At 40.4% G+C, this 16739-nt stretch overlaps 1 pseudogene across 1 annotated transcript; it reads right to left on the bottom strand.

The window, feature by feature from the left end:
- Positions 1-15626: 15626 nt before the first annotated feature.
- LOC308416247 (interleukin-33-like) lies at positions 15627-16431 on the bottom strand (annotated as a pseudogene). The gene has a single exon. The product of its transcript is annotated as an interleukin-33-like (transcript).
- Between the last annotated feature and the right edge of the window lie 308 nt (positions 16432-16739).

The following is a 16739-nucleotide window of genomic DNA, read 5'->3' as shown; positions in this document are numbered from 1 at the left end:
ACAGAAGAGTGTGGGCCCCTTCTGATGCTCTCTGCAAGGGCTATACCTTCTTGACCACTGAGCCACTTCTCCAGCTCTACACTGAAGCATCTCTCTTCCCCTCAGGTTTAAAGTATTTATCATTGACTTAGTATAAACTATATGTGAAATACAGTATTTAGACACATTGACTCTTACTACAGACATAATCATTCAACAGAGTGGTTATCACCACTGTACAGATGTGATGACTTCAGCTTTAAGAAAATCAATGATGTAATGCTGTCTTTAAAAAAAGAAACAATTTTTATTGGGCTGGAGACATGACTTAGACATTAAACTCTAAGGGTCACAATCAGAACCTTATTTTTATTAATTCTTTGAAATTTTCATTTTAGTGTATGTTGATCAAAGTTACTATTTCCCATCCCTCCTCCAAATTCTTCCCCCCAGGGCCACCCTTACCACCACGAACCTCCTATCCTTTTCTATTTTAAACAGGAGTCCAATTTGCATTGCCTGTATGTTCCTGAGCATGAGGTCGGTTACTGGAGCACAGTAGGCCTACTAGGAGCCATACCCTTAAGACTAATTTTTCCCAACCCCCAAAACCATCAATCGTCCTAGCTTCTCTGCGACCCTACTCTAGCTACCTGATTGCTTTGATCTCATGAAGGTTTTTCCTAGGCAACCCCAGCTGTTATGAATTAATGTATACAGCAATTCTCTTATGATATTCTGCCTCTTCTACTGAAAGGGTCTTTGAGCCTTAGGGATGGGGGTTGTGTTGTGCAGACATCCCATTTGTGGCCGAGCACAGTACTGACATGGGTTCTCTGTCCTCTGACCAGTTGTGCACTACCCACCAACCATTGCACAGAAAGCTTCTCTGATACTGTCTAAGAACTGCACAGACACAGGAACAGACAGAGACTAATGTAGAAGGCAGTTCAATTCAGTGCCCAATTAGTACATGATATGAGTAGGGTCACCCCTAGAACCTATAAACTACATAACACTCAGTTCTTCAGATTGATAGTACATGTTTAGGCATGTTTCCTCATATGGAGCAGGCCTGAAATCCAATCAGAAAGTGGCTGGTTTCCCCCAAACGTGCAGGCCACAATTGCACGGTGGTGGTCATACGCTGCCATGTTATTATTGTAGTTCACAGCTGGGTAAAACTCTTCATTGTCCCCATCCCCCACCAACTAACATGAAAGTTAGCCACCAGGGAGGAAGTTTCCTGATCAACACCAACTTGATTTCTCAGCAAGAGTCTGACTATCAAGCTCTGGTGTTAGAGTGGAGTTTTGTGAAGGGAATTCTGAGTGCTTGTGAGAAAACTCTGGGAAAACCAATCAAGAGTCTTAGGACCTCAGTTTATTCAAAACACAGAATTGTTCCTGGAATATGTCTTCATGCCCCTCCATAGTATAGCGTATGAGAGTGAGTTTCCTTCAGATTATTCAATACAGTTGGCTATTGTTCTTTGTCTATTTGCTACTATGGGAAAACATGTTTTGTGGTTATATATTCAGGTGATCTTTCTTAACCCTCATGGTATAAATTATCTGATGCTATAAATTAAGTTGGCTACTGCCTGAGACTTTAGTCCATGTCATTTTTAAGGTCAATTCTTCTAGGATCCACGTTCAATTAGAGCTTCAAACATTGTAAGAAGCAGTCAGTGCAATAGCAACCAACTAGACTGTATCAGGGCTCTCTGTAACACCCCTGACCAAACATGAAGAGAAGTACTCCACACCCAGCACTAAGCATTTCGTTTGGCAACTAATGGCTTCTGAGTATTCCCTGTGTAGAATAAGCTCATAAAATAATAGGTGTCCATTTGACTTTTTCTAAACCCTACCCCCAACCCTCTCCCTACTTCCTACTTCCTATTTCCTCCTTCAGGTCACTTTTGCTCCGTTAGCCGCTCCCATTAAGATTTCTCCTCCTCCCCATCAGTTGCACTTCTCTACTTTCCTGGATTCGACAGGCATTTCCTATTACAGACACACAATGATGCTATGCTGAGATCTGCATTGAATGAGAGCCTCTAAGGACTGCCTGTTGAGTAAGTCAGTAAGGAGTCCACTTGAAACCACTGTGAGGGAAGGAGGTTAGATTAGGATAGACTCAACCCTGGGGTCAAGACAATTGTGGAACAGCTTCTAAAGTCTATCTGATGCTCAGAGAAGTTTAGAACTGATAAAAATCACAAAAGATCATCTGACCAATGGAGAGAAATAGTTCATACTCCTAGAGCGGACAACTTAATATAAAATATGGATTCTGTTTAAATGTATCTGTAAATTCAGTGCAATTCCTATTTAAATTCCAAATGACTTTTTCTGAGCCCCTCAAATCCTTATTTGAAAACACATGTAAAAACCACAATCTACAACAAATCAAGCCTAAGAAAGCAATGCATAGAGATTTCCATAACCAGCTGTTATTACAGCACACAATTCAAAACCATTTGAATAATAGGTAGTATATATAATATACAAACAAACACATGCCACAGACAGGAGAACAAAAATATATGAAAGTGTATGATGCTGTTATGATAGTGCCAGATGCCAACTAAAAAGTCAATTGAAATCTTATAAAGAAACCCATAGAGGACTAGGATAAGCTCGGTGACAAAGCATCATCATCCCTTAGAAGATGTAAACCCTTAAGTGAAAGCTGTAGGAGTGAAATCCAGGAGCACAGGTTCGAGGCTGCTCTGAGAGAGCTGCAGAAAGTAAGACACACACCCAAGAATGGGTATGGAGCCCCAGGGGAGATCACAGTTGTCTCACATTGGCATAGCATTTTGTGGCTCTCAGATCACATCTTAAAAGGGTTGCTAAGGAAACTTTACCCCTTCCTCTCTCTCTCCTGATCAGTGTGATAAGGGAGGCTGCTTTGGGCCTGCTTTGGATGGAACCAAAGTCTGATAAGAAGAAACCGTCCTTGTGCACGAGGGATGGTCTGCTTCCTCTTCCTGTAAATCAATTCTGAAGAGATTCCTAAAAAACCACTGGTTTGTTAGTAGCTGGCGAAGGGGAAAAACCTCAAGCATTTTTTCATGTTCCTAGAATTGTAGTCTCACTACTGGTCAGAGAAGAGAAGGGGTGGGCAATCAGAAAGTGGGGAAGGTTTTGGAAGAAAAAGAAGGAGGGAAAAGGGAAGAAAAGAAGGAGGGAGGGAGGAGAGAAAAAGGCAAAGAAAAGAGAGAGAGAGAGAGAGAGAGAGAGAGAGAGAGAGAGAGAGAGAGAGAGAGCACAATGAATGCCCAAAAAATTCCAGATAAATTGAAAACTTAAAAGATAACACTCATGAGAAAAATATCTCTGTAACACGTGTGAAAGAACACCTACTTAAAAGTCCAGATTCATTTTATTATATAAAAGATGATAAGAATAGAGCTACAGACAGATGTGAATCTGCAGAACACCTTACAATATTACACACAGGGAAGCATTGCATATCAGATTGAGAAAACCAAAAAAAGAGGAGAAAAGATTGATGAGTCCTGTCAGCAGCAAAGAGACAGGAACACAGCTCTGAGATGCCACCTTTAGCAACTTGAGGGATTCTAGAGTTTTAGGGACCTTGGATTGAACCAAGTGTGAATATGTGGCTTTTACCCTGAAAATGATGTTGGATTTTGGTAGTAGCCAGTGTACGAAGCAGAACTGGCGATTTTATTGAATATACTCTGACACAGGCTGGAGCACAATGCTTAGGAGTAAAGGAAGTTCAAGGAGGAAAGAATGTTCACCTTCGAGCAGGCGTGTAGGCTCCGAGAGCTCAGAAAGTGAGACGTGCCCGAGTGGGTGTAGGGTCCTCAGTAGAGATCACAGCTGTCTCAACACCAGCTACATAGCAGTTCCTGGCACTTGGATCACACCTTAAAGGGCTGCTAAGAAAACTTTCCCCACTACCTCTCTGCCTTCATGGGGGAGATGAGAGAGGTTGCTCTGGACATATTTTGGATAGAATCATAATCCGGTAAGGTAAAACCACAAACCTCTGTCACTATACACAGGGCTGGTCGCTGTCCTCTACCTATAAAGCAGATTCTGGTGGAGTTCCTAGAAAATTACAGGTTTATAAATAGAAGTGGGAAGACCTTCAGCAACTGTTCACCTTGGCTGGCAGCAGCTTCAACTGGACTCTACATTGAGGGGCTTCATAGCCCCATTTTTCTCTGCCTCTATCCTGTCTCTCCTGTATCCACCCACTGCTAGCATATCATTTGGGGGACAGCTGGAAAAGATGAAGGCAGCTACCTTTTAAGGAGTGTGACAGCAGAGAAGCCTAAAGATAGAACCATATTAAAACTCTGGAGCGATCGGGAGAGAGGGCTAAAGAAAAGTTTGATTTGGTTTGAGGAGTATGGTGTGTTCAGAAGCTAAAGAGGGAGATGACCGAGGAGGGAACACATTTCAAAACCACAGGAGCCCCACTTGAATAGACGAACCCCTCATGTGGTAGTTTTCAGAGACAGAACAGGGAAAAAAAGCTATATACTCAGCATACAACTATAGTGTGAGGGACAAACCCCACCTATGAGTCATAGTTACAAGACCCTAGAAGGTGGACATGTAAGACGGATGAATTTTAAATTACAGAACAAGAAGAAGAAATATGAAGCTAAGTTTCAGATAATACGATCAACATACATTTAAAACACAGAGCTGAAAGGATGATCCAGTAAGTAAGGACTCACTCATGAGCTTTGTCTAATGCTCTCTGCTCACTAATTAGTAAGGAGCTTAGAGGAATCAGCACTGTTCTTACATAGCTGAAGAGCAGCCTACTTCATCTTTAGATCCCAGCCATTGCTAACCTGCTCTCAGGAGAAGGAAGCTTATTGCTGCCTCTGCTTTGCTTTGATTACTGTTCTGCTCTGGCAGCATAGCTCCACATAGGACAGAGCAGAGACTGATTAGACACCCTTAGAGGAAAAACTTCTCTAAGACACTGAGGCATTTCTGCCCAAGGAAGAGAATGGGTTCCAAATGACCGGAATGAAGGATGGATCCAGACAGATGTTGTCTGACTCATGGTCCCACTTAGCCAAGCCTAAACTTAGTTAATTTCAAGATCACTAACGAGCTGGGTCAAAACAACTGTTGTACTAACAACAACAACAAAAAAAATCATTGTGAAATGCCAAGAATCACACTCAACAAGTATAACTTTGCAAATAGACTGTGAGGTAATTGTGTTGCTTTGAAAGTAATTGGTTGGATAAAAGCCAGCCTTTAGTAAAGTCCAGAGTTTTAATACTCAGACCTGTGTGATCTGCCTTAGAAGGTGGAAACACACCTCGCCCCTTTTGCTCTTCACTGGGTACACTGGTTACTGGAGATCAGTATCTCTCCAGCAGGGCTGCAGCTATAAAATAAGACACTGGTTCAGTTTTGTCAAACATATTCTTAGAGACACATCTAATAGCCATGCCAAGTTCATAGGTTTTGTGTGGCTTTGTTTCAAAAAGGTTTTGTTGTTGTGTTGTTTTCCCCAACTTTAAAAATATTTTTAAATCGTGTCATGTTTTTAGAATTTTAGAAATGAGGCTGAGCATATGAGATAGGTGGTGTGTGGTGTTTAGGTGCTGGGTGATGACCTCTGCCTGTGAGAACATCAGAGATCTACACAGAGAAACACAAAGGACAGAGTGAGAAAAACTCAAAACCTCTCATATAGTGGAATTCACCCACCTACAAAGATTTCCCCCTAATAGGAGGCTATATTTCTCTATGTCCAGGCTCATCTCCTATTTTTTTAAGAACACTATCAAATAATTTACTTTTCAGATAGTTTTGATTTTTGAAATAAACTAGAACTCAAGATAATCACAGGAGGCAGAGGGATGGAGCAATCTAGGGAGGAGAGAGGAGGTGAAGGGAAGAGGGGTCAGGATCATGTATGAGGGGAGGGGGAAGACAGGAGAGAAGCCCATAAGGGTCAGGAGAATGAATGGAAATATGCAGTTGCCAGAGGATGGGGTTGGGGGAACCTCTAGAAAGTCCCAGAAACCTGGGATGTGAGGGGCTCCCAGGACTCAATGTGGTGACTTTAGCTGAAATGCCCAACAATGGGGAGATGGGACCTGAAGAGACACATCCAATAGTTAGACAGGACCCCTCAATGGGGGATGAGGTCATCAAGCCACTTTCAAATTTTTTGACTCAGAATTGTTCCTGTCAAAAAGAAATACAGAAACAGAAATGGAGCAGAGAATGAAGGAGTGGCCAACCATTGGCTGGTCCAAATTTGGATCCATCCCCATGGGCAGGCACCAAATCCTGACACTATCACTGTTGCTATATTGAACTTGCACACAGGAACTTTGCATGGCTGTCCTCTGAGAGACTTACCAATAGCTGGATGAGACAGATGCAGAGACAGCCAACCATTGGACTGAGATCAGAGACCACTATGGAAGAATTAGAGAAGGAATTGAAGGAACTGAGGGGACGGTAACCCCACAGGAAGACCAACAGTGTCAACTAACCTGGACCCCTGGAAGCTCCCAGAGATGTAGCCACCAGCCAAAGAGGGTACAAGGATGGTCCCTGGCACATATGTGAAGTAACCTAATGCTGCTTGTGTTATAATGTTAATTCTGGTCCCTAAAGGGAACCTGCCCACAGTTGGCTCTTATTTGTAAATAAAGATGCCATCAGCCAATAAGCTGGATCGGACAGACAGAGGTGGGACTTTTAGGATTGCTGGGCTTGAGAGAGAGAAAAAGGAGGAAGAAGCAAAATTGCCATGAGAGGACAGACCAGCCATGTAAGAATGTGGGTAAGTGGCCACTTCGGACTGGCTATGGGATAGCCAGAGGACGGAGGTTGCCTTGTCTGGCATCAGTGGAAGGGGGATTCCTGAAGAGGAACACCCTCTCAGAGGTGAAAGTCAGGGGGATGGGGGACCAGAGGGAGGGGAGCAACATTTGGGATATAAATAAATAAAATAATTAATTTTAAAAAATAAATAAATAAAACTATCAAATGTGACCAAAAGAAAGATCTACTGTTTTGTGTAATTATCCATATATGTCCATATTTACAACAGTGCTCTTTAGAGTATTATATATTTTAATTAATTAATTAATATAAGTTTCCTAAGGTAGAAATAAAAAAAAAACATCTGATTTTCAAACATGCTCCTTTTAATCTGACTGCAAAATTCTTCTTGTCCTCTGATTACAACAACACTATGTGCATTTGTACACTTTCTATGTTATATTTATATGCTATACATATTGTGTGTATGCACTATGAGATCCGTTTATTGTATGCTTTATGGGTGTACACTAAATGAGTTTGAACACTCTATGCATTAGCTTCCCCTATTTATCCTCTAACATTCTTTTCTTTCATTATATACTTTCAAAATTCTGGTAGATCAGAAGTCTATCACCATCAAGCCTAATTTTAGGAACCCTAGAAATAGGCACTTAATCTAGATTACTGTAGAAGATTACATATATGAGCATATAAGCAGATTCAAGCATAAGTATATCCAGATATTGACATACACATATGTTTACATTTTACACAAGTCTCTTTCCTTCTACTAGTCTGAGAACCGGCAGCCAAATAAAAATGCAATTGTAGTGTTTGTATGAGTAGACATATGACACTTGAGGAAAGACTGCTTTGAACCATGGGGGCCTCTTCTTTCCTATTTGTGGACTATCAGGGAAAGAACTGAATCCCAGTGGAGACAGCAAGTGGAGTTGGAGGATGTCATTCAGTCTTACGTCTCCTTATTCGTAAAGTGTTGGGAAGCAGCTGCAGAGATTCCAGGAGAACTTCTCTTCAATGATAATCGCATTCACTAATAACACTAAACCATGTGGGAAAGAGACAGAGAGACAAGGGACACGGAGACAGATGTGATCTGAAGACAGCTGGCTAGAAAGCATTGATTCCTCTGATTCTCCACTAGATGGAAGCAGATTCTTCATAATGGAATGATTCCAACAGTCACTATCTTGTGCTGCATCCTGAAACCTGCTCTCAGAAGGTGAGAGAGAAGTCGCCATGCTGATCCAACCCTTGAGTTATGCCTATGGTCTGCCATGAATCACTTACATGATCATTTCTAATTACCGCCACATAAAATTGAGTCTCTTTGAAGAGTTTCAAGTATAGTTACCATAACAAGAACAAGTTTCATTTAAATAGTACTGTCCTTTCTACCTCCATGAGTCTTTCAAATAATCTGAAATTGACACAGAAAATTAGTTTGCTATCTGCACTATTGGGCTGTTAAGATCCCCTTAGTTTCCTCATGTATAAAGTGGGAAAGTCATAGTGTCTATTTCTTAAAGTGTGAAGTATCTAATTAAACAAGGTGATGCAAGGAAAGCTGCTAACAAGTACCCATTATTCTGTTGGTGGTAAGTTTAGTCTGTGTGTGTGTGCGCGCATGCACGTGTGTGCACTATAATTTTCTTTCATAGCATCTTGGCCTTCTCATGATATTAGCTTCATGCCAACTTTCTCATAGCATTGGCCTTTGTTTTGATATTTATGGTCATAACCAGTGACTATAGACTGATTTTTTTATACTCAAATAACACACAGTAAAGCCACAAATCCAGAAATATGTCATGGAATCTTTTCTAATACACATTGCTACAAAAAGTATATCAAAAATAAAAGTATCAAATTTGTAAGTCTCAGAGCCTAGATCTAGGTCTTGACTTTAGCCAAAATCCTCACTAAAAATCCCTTAACCTCCAGGTGTTTGATATACATCTTCAGCCTGTAGATTACCACTAACAAAGACTGGAGTCTCTTGAAGACTTTAAGGTATAAATAGTGAGCTTCCACTCCTAGCCAAAAAAGAAAGAAAGAAAACTACAAACACACATAAGCAAATGATACCTCATCTGGATTACAGAAGCCAATGTATGAGGCTGGTTCTTGAATTGGCTGTTAAGACATTCATTAACTATATTGTTTCTACAAGAAACAATATTGTTATATAGTTTGAAGAGAGTTTCCATGTCCTCCTATGGTAAAGGTTTATTTTTTGAATTTAAATATTCTGTGTGTGCCTGCTATATGGTATCTACACAGGCAAGAAAAAGGAGTCTCAGCCCTAGAACACGAGTTACAGGTTGTTGAGCATGGGTGCTAGAAATTGAACTTGGGTCCTCTGAAAGAGCAGCCAATATCCCTAACCACTGGACAGTTCCTCCAGATCTCAGTGTACTGTTTTAGACTAGATATAAAATGTAGGAACTCAGAAGAACCATGACTTGGAAGAAAATAAGATTCCTCGGATCCACCCTGATACTTTGTTCCTGAATGCTGGCATCGCTTTTAAAGTACTGGATATGATCGACTATCAGGATTAAAGTGAAGAATAGAGCAAACGCTATAGTTACTGCCCCGGCTGTTCCCTTACTCTGCCCCCACCTTTTGAAAAGCTTTCTGTTGTGACTCAGTGCTGGGCACGTAACTTATTCAACAATGACACAGGTGCATGGAGATATGGTGTTCTGTGTAACAGGGTGAGCCCACATCGAGATATCAGGGTTCAGAGGGAGTGGCGAACAGAGAACTTGGCCAAGCCCAGGGCAAATGAGGTGAGGACACCACCTGGACACTCCAGACTGCTCGGGTCATGGGAAAGCAGAGACTGGCAAGAGTATAGTCTAGAAATTTCTCACATCTCTTATCCTTACAAGTCAACAGAGATGAAGACAAGAACCTGGACACTCAGCCGTCCTCCAAGATCTGAGGCTGGCTGGAGGGATGGAAACCAGGAAAAGAATGTACCAGACTGTCTAATGAGGCACTACTAAGTGTCTGGTTCTTACGCTGTTGGTTTTCTTTGCCAAAAGACACTTCAAATACCCCAAATATGACTTTTAATAACAGTTTTTTCATGTTTACACTATCTGTAGAAAGTGTCAGAAAGACAAACTAGAAGAGAAAAAAAAAACAAGCAGAACTCTGGTTATGTATTCCTTAGCTTGGGAAAATTCTATAATAGAGGTCAAATATATAATACCAGTTATATAAAAAATATAATACCAGTTACTCATCTCAGAAATTCGGCAGGGACAGAGACCCAGCCAGCTGCAGTGATCGGCCCAGAGCTGACCACATACATGCTGTGGGAATGTTTGTCTTTGTTATTGTTGTGAACCACCCAATGCACACACAAAACCTGTGACGGTCTGCTCCAAGACCAAAGTGCTAGGTGATGACCCTCTGCCTTTTGTTCCTCCTGACCTTCAAGCTGAAGTTGTTTATAAGTATACAAAAGAATTCAACAGTTTAAAATAGAAAGTAAGTCAAAAGATTACAAGTTTCCTGTATATTCATTCCAGTTGGAATCCTGGAACACCTTAAACACCACGCCAGCTGTCGTAGGTGCTACTAGGGAATTGCCGAATCACCATGACATGGGTAGGGAGATCGGAGACATATAGGCCCAGAGTTGATATCTATTGACAATGAAATCTGAAAGAATTCATGCCCTGTTTATTTCTCTTTCTTATGCGCTAAATTAATTGTCTCTAAAGTCTATTTCAGGGCAATTTTCTTACTCTAAGCTGATCATTGGGAGGAGAAAATCAGATTCAACAGGGTCAGCCAGAGTCCTTGATCTTCATCAGTTCCCACACACAGTTTTCCCACCCTAATCCACATACTTTTCACTGTGTGAACAATTAAACTGCTTACAGGAGATTTGCTGGTAACATAAATGCAAGGAGAAGGATTCTAGCAAATTACATGTCATCATCTTTTATGCACGTAGACGCTCACCACATCAACACCCTCCTGAGCTCGTTAACTAACTAAAAAGAAATAAAAACTGAGCAATTTAGAATAAAGCTACAAAACTTACGAAGTTCTCTGCCTTACCCAAGAATCTCACAGGAAACAGTCCTTCGGCTTACGAGCAGGTGTTTCATGAGATAATGATGCAGCTGGGAAAGGCTGACAAAGAAAACCATCAATAGACAATAGATAGTCAATAGAGGTTCATCGAAGTAGAATTCTGTGATGTATATAATGCTTTTCTGTGACACTAAAGTTTATAGAAAGTAATTTATTTTCTGAGTTGAAAAGAGCCACAATTCGTCAATGTGGGACTTTCAGGACAGCCTGGTAGTGACAGGAGATGATGAGTGTTGGGGTTGGGGTGGCCCTGGGTGAAGCTGTTTAACTCTGATCCCTAAATAATCCCATCAGCACCACCATTCCCCAGGAGTATTCAGTGTTCTCCATCAAATTTATAAATGCAAAGGCCATTCAGTTCAAAGCACATCACCCTCCAGTCTAATAAAAGTTCTACCTAGTTCCAGGAAGGTGGAACAACCACACTCTACCCTTTATCTCCCACTGAGCGGGACATAAGACCCGAAACCCACAAGAAAATGTTTGAAGACTGAAAAGCACACAGCTGCAGGTAGATTAGAGAGAAGGGGGTCTTCAAAAGACCACTGGTTTACATTTCTCCATTGTTACCCCATCCTAAACCCAAACCATCCTAAATCTCCAAACAGGATCAGCAAGGATACAACTTTTGATTAGCCTAGCTCACTTTTCAACTTGATGGGACCCAGAAACACCTGAGAGACAAGCCTCTGGGCATGCCTGTGGAGGATTGTCTTGATGAAGTTGAAGGAAGTTTGAAGACTTTGGATGGCACCTAGCATCATGGGATGACTGTATAAAACAGAGAAGGTGACTTAAGCATAAGTCATTGCTGCTTATGCATAAGCTTATGCAAGCATACGCTGTCTGCTCCCTGACTACAGATCAAATGGGGCCACCTGCTCCAGCCTCCTCCCTGCCAAGTCTTCACCACCCTGACTGGCCTGTAATCTGAATTGTGAACCCAAACCCCTTCTTCCCCCACTTCTCTTGTCTGGGTAGTTTATCACAGCAACAAAAGAGTAGGTAACAGGGAACTCCCAGACAAGCATCATTACTGGGCCTCAGGCACGAGCAAGGAAGAACTTGCCAGAATTCCTAATTCCGAGGAAGAAGAAACTTCCTTCCATGGGAAGAGGAGCAATTCCAAGACACAAGAGGATGGGGTGAACCTCACAATCTCTCTTCTGTCCATCTGGAGACATAAAAGTTTCAGGTAAAATAATAAAGATACTAGCTTTCTGAAGAAAAAGAAATGAAAAGGGAGAATTTTAAAAAACTGGAAAATGGTAAAATCCCTCAGAGGCAGGAGCCTGGGCCTTCCTTCCTGGCACGTCCCACACTGCGCTTGCATGAATCTGGACATAAGCATCCCAAAGACTTTGAAAACTAAATGTCAGAGTAGTTTCCAGGCTTCAGACTTGCCACCGACAGGCTCACACAGGTCTTAAGTGTAAATGTACCACACAGAGTCTGAAAATAGACAGGAAGAAGAGGTTATTTTATCAGCTCATGAAGACACAGAAACAGAAAAGAATGAATACCACACAAAGAAGTTCACACCTAAAATTAACAACATAAATGCAATATGTGTACCAATGACTTTAAACCTATAAACTGTCTAAACTAAAGGTTCTCAATCTAACAATTATGACCCCATGGGAGTTGAATGACCCTTTTACAGGGGTTACCTTTCAACTCTGGAAGACACAGATATTTACATTATAATTCATAGCAATATCAAAATTACACCTATGCAGTGGTAACGAAAAAAATTTTATGGTTAGGGTCACCACAACATGAGGATCTGTATTAAAGAGTTGAAATCTCATGAAGGTTGAGAGTCACTGGTCTACACTAACCTAGAATGAAACAAAAGCAAACAAACAGAAACAAAACAAAAACCTATTGGTCTTGGTGTTAAGGAAATTACATTTTTAATGATAAAGATTTTAATAAAAATAAAACCCTAGTGCCAGTTGGGTTCATTCATCAAAAGAAAAAAATACAGTCTATATAATGTCTACAAAAGCTAGAAGCTGGGTGGATGAGCTCCTAGCTTGTTTTGTAAGGTCAGTTTTGCCCCAATATCAAAATCAATAAGAACCACAGCAGAGGGAATGTGGAGTGTCATCACCACCGACCCACACTGCCAAGACTTTTCAGTGATTCTGGTTTCGCGTCACACATACTTAAGTAACAATTCCCACAACCCTGTTCCTGTAAATAGCCCCAATATACTCAGAGGTTCACCAGGAGGGTAAAGGATAGCATAAAGAACCAAAAATATAAACTGATGTCCCTCAGGAATTTAGATGCGAAAATCCTCAGTAAAATATTAACAAATTAAACACAGCGGCACACACATAGTCTCTCTGCACCCTCCCTCTCAAATCCACCATGACTAAATGATGTTTATCCTAAAAATGCATCGCTGGTTCCATTTTCAAAACTTCATCATTATATTTATCCAGTTTGACTCTCCATAAAGAAGAAAAGCACGAAATAATGCCAATCCAAGTTCTAAAAATAGTTGATCAAATTATCATTTCACAACAAAACTTACAGAAAATCATGAATAGAAAACTTTCTCAACACGAGACCGATAATAGCCTATTTAGCTGTCAAAGATTGAGTGCTTTCTTTCCTAATATTGGGAGTAAAGCAAACACACAGTTTCACCACTCCTAGGCCTCGTCATGAAGGAAATCCTCGACAGTGCAGTAACTTACAAAAATAAATAAATGCGTCAGGTGGAAAAGATGAAGCTCTGCTTTTTCTTTTGGCAGGTAAGATGATTGTCTATATTAAAAACTTGAAGCAATCTGTTAAAAATGAGAATTTCCCAGTAACTAGGATGTGACTTTGAGTAGTTTCAGTATACCTGGACAACCGGTAAATGTTTGTCCTGCCTCCATGTACAGCAATAACCAACTGGAAAGACATGTTTCTTAGGCAATATTGTGTATAATAACTTTAAGAAATTAATATTGGTTATAAGAACCTGGAAACTGATTATAATAAATGCTGATGAGAGGTAACAAAAACATTTTAACCTAGAAACTGATCAGGTTCACTGGTGGGAAAATTCAAGGGACTAAAGGTGTGAACTGGTCTATGTGGGTTTACTGATATGAGCCAACTGCAATCAAAAACAAGACTCATTTTTTTGTTTTCTTTTTGCTGTTGTTGTTTTCTCACTTGACTGACTGTATTATTTACGTGGAAAGACATCAAAATGTCTTTGTTTTAAGAAACCACACAATGTTTTTAAAGACTTCTTATAAAGATGCATCATCAAGACAACGCGATGTTGGCAAAATCATAACTCAATGTATGCAATAATAAACCCACACAAATACGGTCAATTACTTCTCAGTAGAGGTTTAAATACTAGCCAGTAGAGGAAAAATAGTCATGAGTCAACTGGAACTGAAACAACTCTATCTTCTGGGAAAAAAATTACCTTTGCCTAAATTGTATATACTTAATACACTGATTAGCACAAAGGTGATGATGTACCATCATAAGTTTTTAGAAGTGCAGGAATGTGTAAAAGCTAAAAAGTTCTGTACACAAAACTGTCAATTATACCGTATGTAAATCTCAAAAATTAAACTTTAAAATATTACCCGTTCATTCATACTAGTAATTATTAGATAACGAGATAAGAAAACAAAAAACAAGGATTAAAAAAAAAAGATTTAGTGAGTTAGTTAAAATTTAACTATATTTAAACCTTTGGCTCCTAAAATTTTCTCTCAAGAACAAAATGGCATTTTCACTATTACCCTGGTTAATAACTGTCCTCAGTAAAAGCATAGAACTCACTATGCTTACAAATTAAGTGATCCTGCTTAGGATGTCCATTATGAAGCCAGGGGGATGGGTAGACCGAAGCTAACGCTGAGGAACGGGTCCTCACTCACATTCAACAGCCTAAGATTTCAATGGCATCCAGGTCACAGGAATAGAACATTAGTACCATGACACCATGACTCCTACCTTAGACCATTCAGACTCATCTAAGCCTCCTATTGTGAAAGGTACAGTGACCAGAAAAACAAAACAAGAGGTCAAAGTGCCAAAGGAGTCTGAAGTAACTTGAAGCAATGACTATCCCATAATGCAAGTACCAGTGGGTTGTGTGTCATTGATGCTGTAACAAATTATCCCACACTTAAAAGCTTAAAAGAAAACTGTGTCTGATCAACCAGGTATACTTTCAAAGTCTAATGCTAAGTCTCACTAACGAAAACCAAGGTACCCCAAGGAATCCCTATCTTTATTCTCTCTAGCTTTGGGGTCCCCTGTGCATTCCTTGGTTCCTGGTCCATGCTGCTCATTTTCAAAGCCATGAAACAATCAACTCTTAGGGGCTTTCTTTTTTAACTCATTTTCTTCTGACTCTCTACCTCTTCCTTTTCCCACTGTTATGAACCCTTGTGACGTCCTCAGGATCATTCAGGCCATAGAAGATACCCTCCTATCTTTATATGTATATGTGTGTGTGTGTGTACACACACATATATATATTCATATATATGAATATATATATTCATGTGCTTATTAAACATGTAGCTGTACAAAAGGAAATAAAAGAACTTTCCTGTATAATAACAGCCCTTACCATCTTAAACCAAGAATGGTGTTCTTTCTCTCTGTTAGCTTTTCTTCCTTTGGAAACATTAACTCATTCAACCCAGACCCCACAGGCCTTTTATTACACTACACTTTAGAGAGCTTAAACACAACATTGTTACTACTATGGTCCTTCTCTTCTGCCAGAGCAAGCTGGTTATCTTCTCCTCCTATTACATGCCAGGAAGATTCTTGCATTTAAATGAAACAAATTCAGAGGACTTTTTGTGAAGAACAAAGAAGGTCTGGTCTGGCAGTGAGACGTCACCTTTTTGGAGCTTCACAGAGTAGTCCTTATCATTGGCATGCGGCCAGATGTCTGTGTCTTTGATAGGACTCATGTTCACCATCAGTTTCTTCCCATCCACACCACCTCCTGTCTGACTTGCAGGGAAGAGACTCATGGGAAAGGAGTTAGCACCTGGGCATTTTCTTGGTCTTTTCCACAGTCTTCAACATTAAACACATATCATCCATTCTCCAAAGCAAAACTAACAGATTGGTCATTATATGTGCTCAGGGAGGCCCAAGATTGTTTTAAAGGTGGAGTTCCTTGGATACTCAGTGTGTCAACTGACACAGCATATGCTCAGAAACTGTTTATGCCAAACGGGGATCTCTTCTAAAACTCCTGTGAATAGGTAGAGAAGCTCTTTTCACGCTTGCTACCCGATTTTAGTGAATAACTTCTGGTGGGTTCTGTCCCAAAACAACCAGTGTCCTTTCTTATGGTAAGGCCAGAACGGAGCCTCATGTAGTAGACATGGCAGATATCTTTGGTGTTCTGGTGGGATCTTCTTATTTTGCAAGGTGGGACCAGGGTTTTGCCTGTTGTACTGCTGAATTTTGCCGAGGAAATCTTGGAGTTTGAACACTTCATTCTGGGTCTCATTTTTCAGGTTTCTCAATAGCTCCAGAAAATAGCTGGTCTTGAGTGATGGACTTTCCTGCAGTGAGCCTCTGTGTATATCTGATACTGTCCTATCTTAACATTAGCCTGTTATCAACCTTACTGTCCAGTTTCCATGACATCAACTGCAATTAGAATGTGGACATTTGGAGGGCTGCTACCTTGAATATCTATTAAATGCTAGAAACACAATACATCATTTAGAGGGGCACTGAAATGTTTAATTGATGAATATCAGGAATATTTCATACGACAGAGACTAGTGATAATATATTAACATGAAGCTGAAG

Source organism: Micromys minutus (assembly GCF_963924665.1).
Source record: "Micromys minutus genome assembly, chromosome: 1".
NCBI lineage: Eukaryota > Metazoa > Chordata > Mammalia > Rodentia > Muridae > Micromys > Micromys minutus.
Note: the sequence above shows the minus strand (reverse complement) of the source record. Positions and strands in the feature narration are given on the sequence as shown.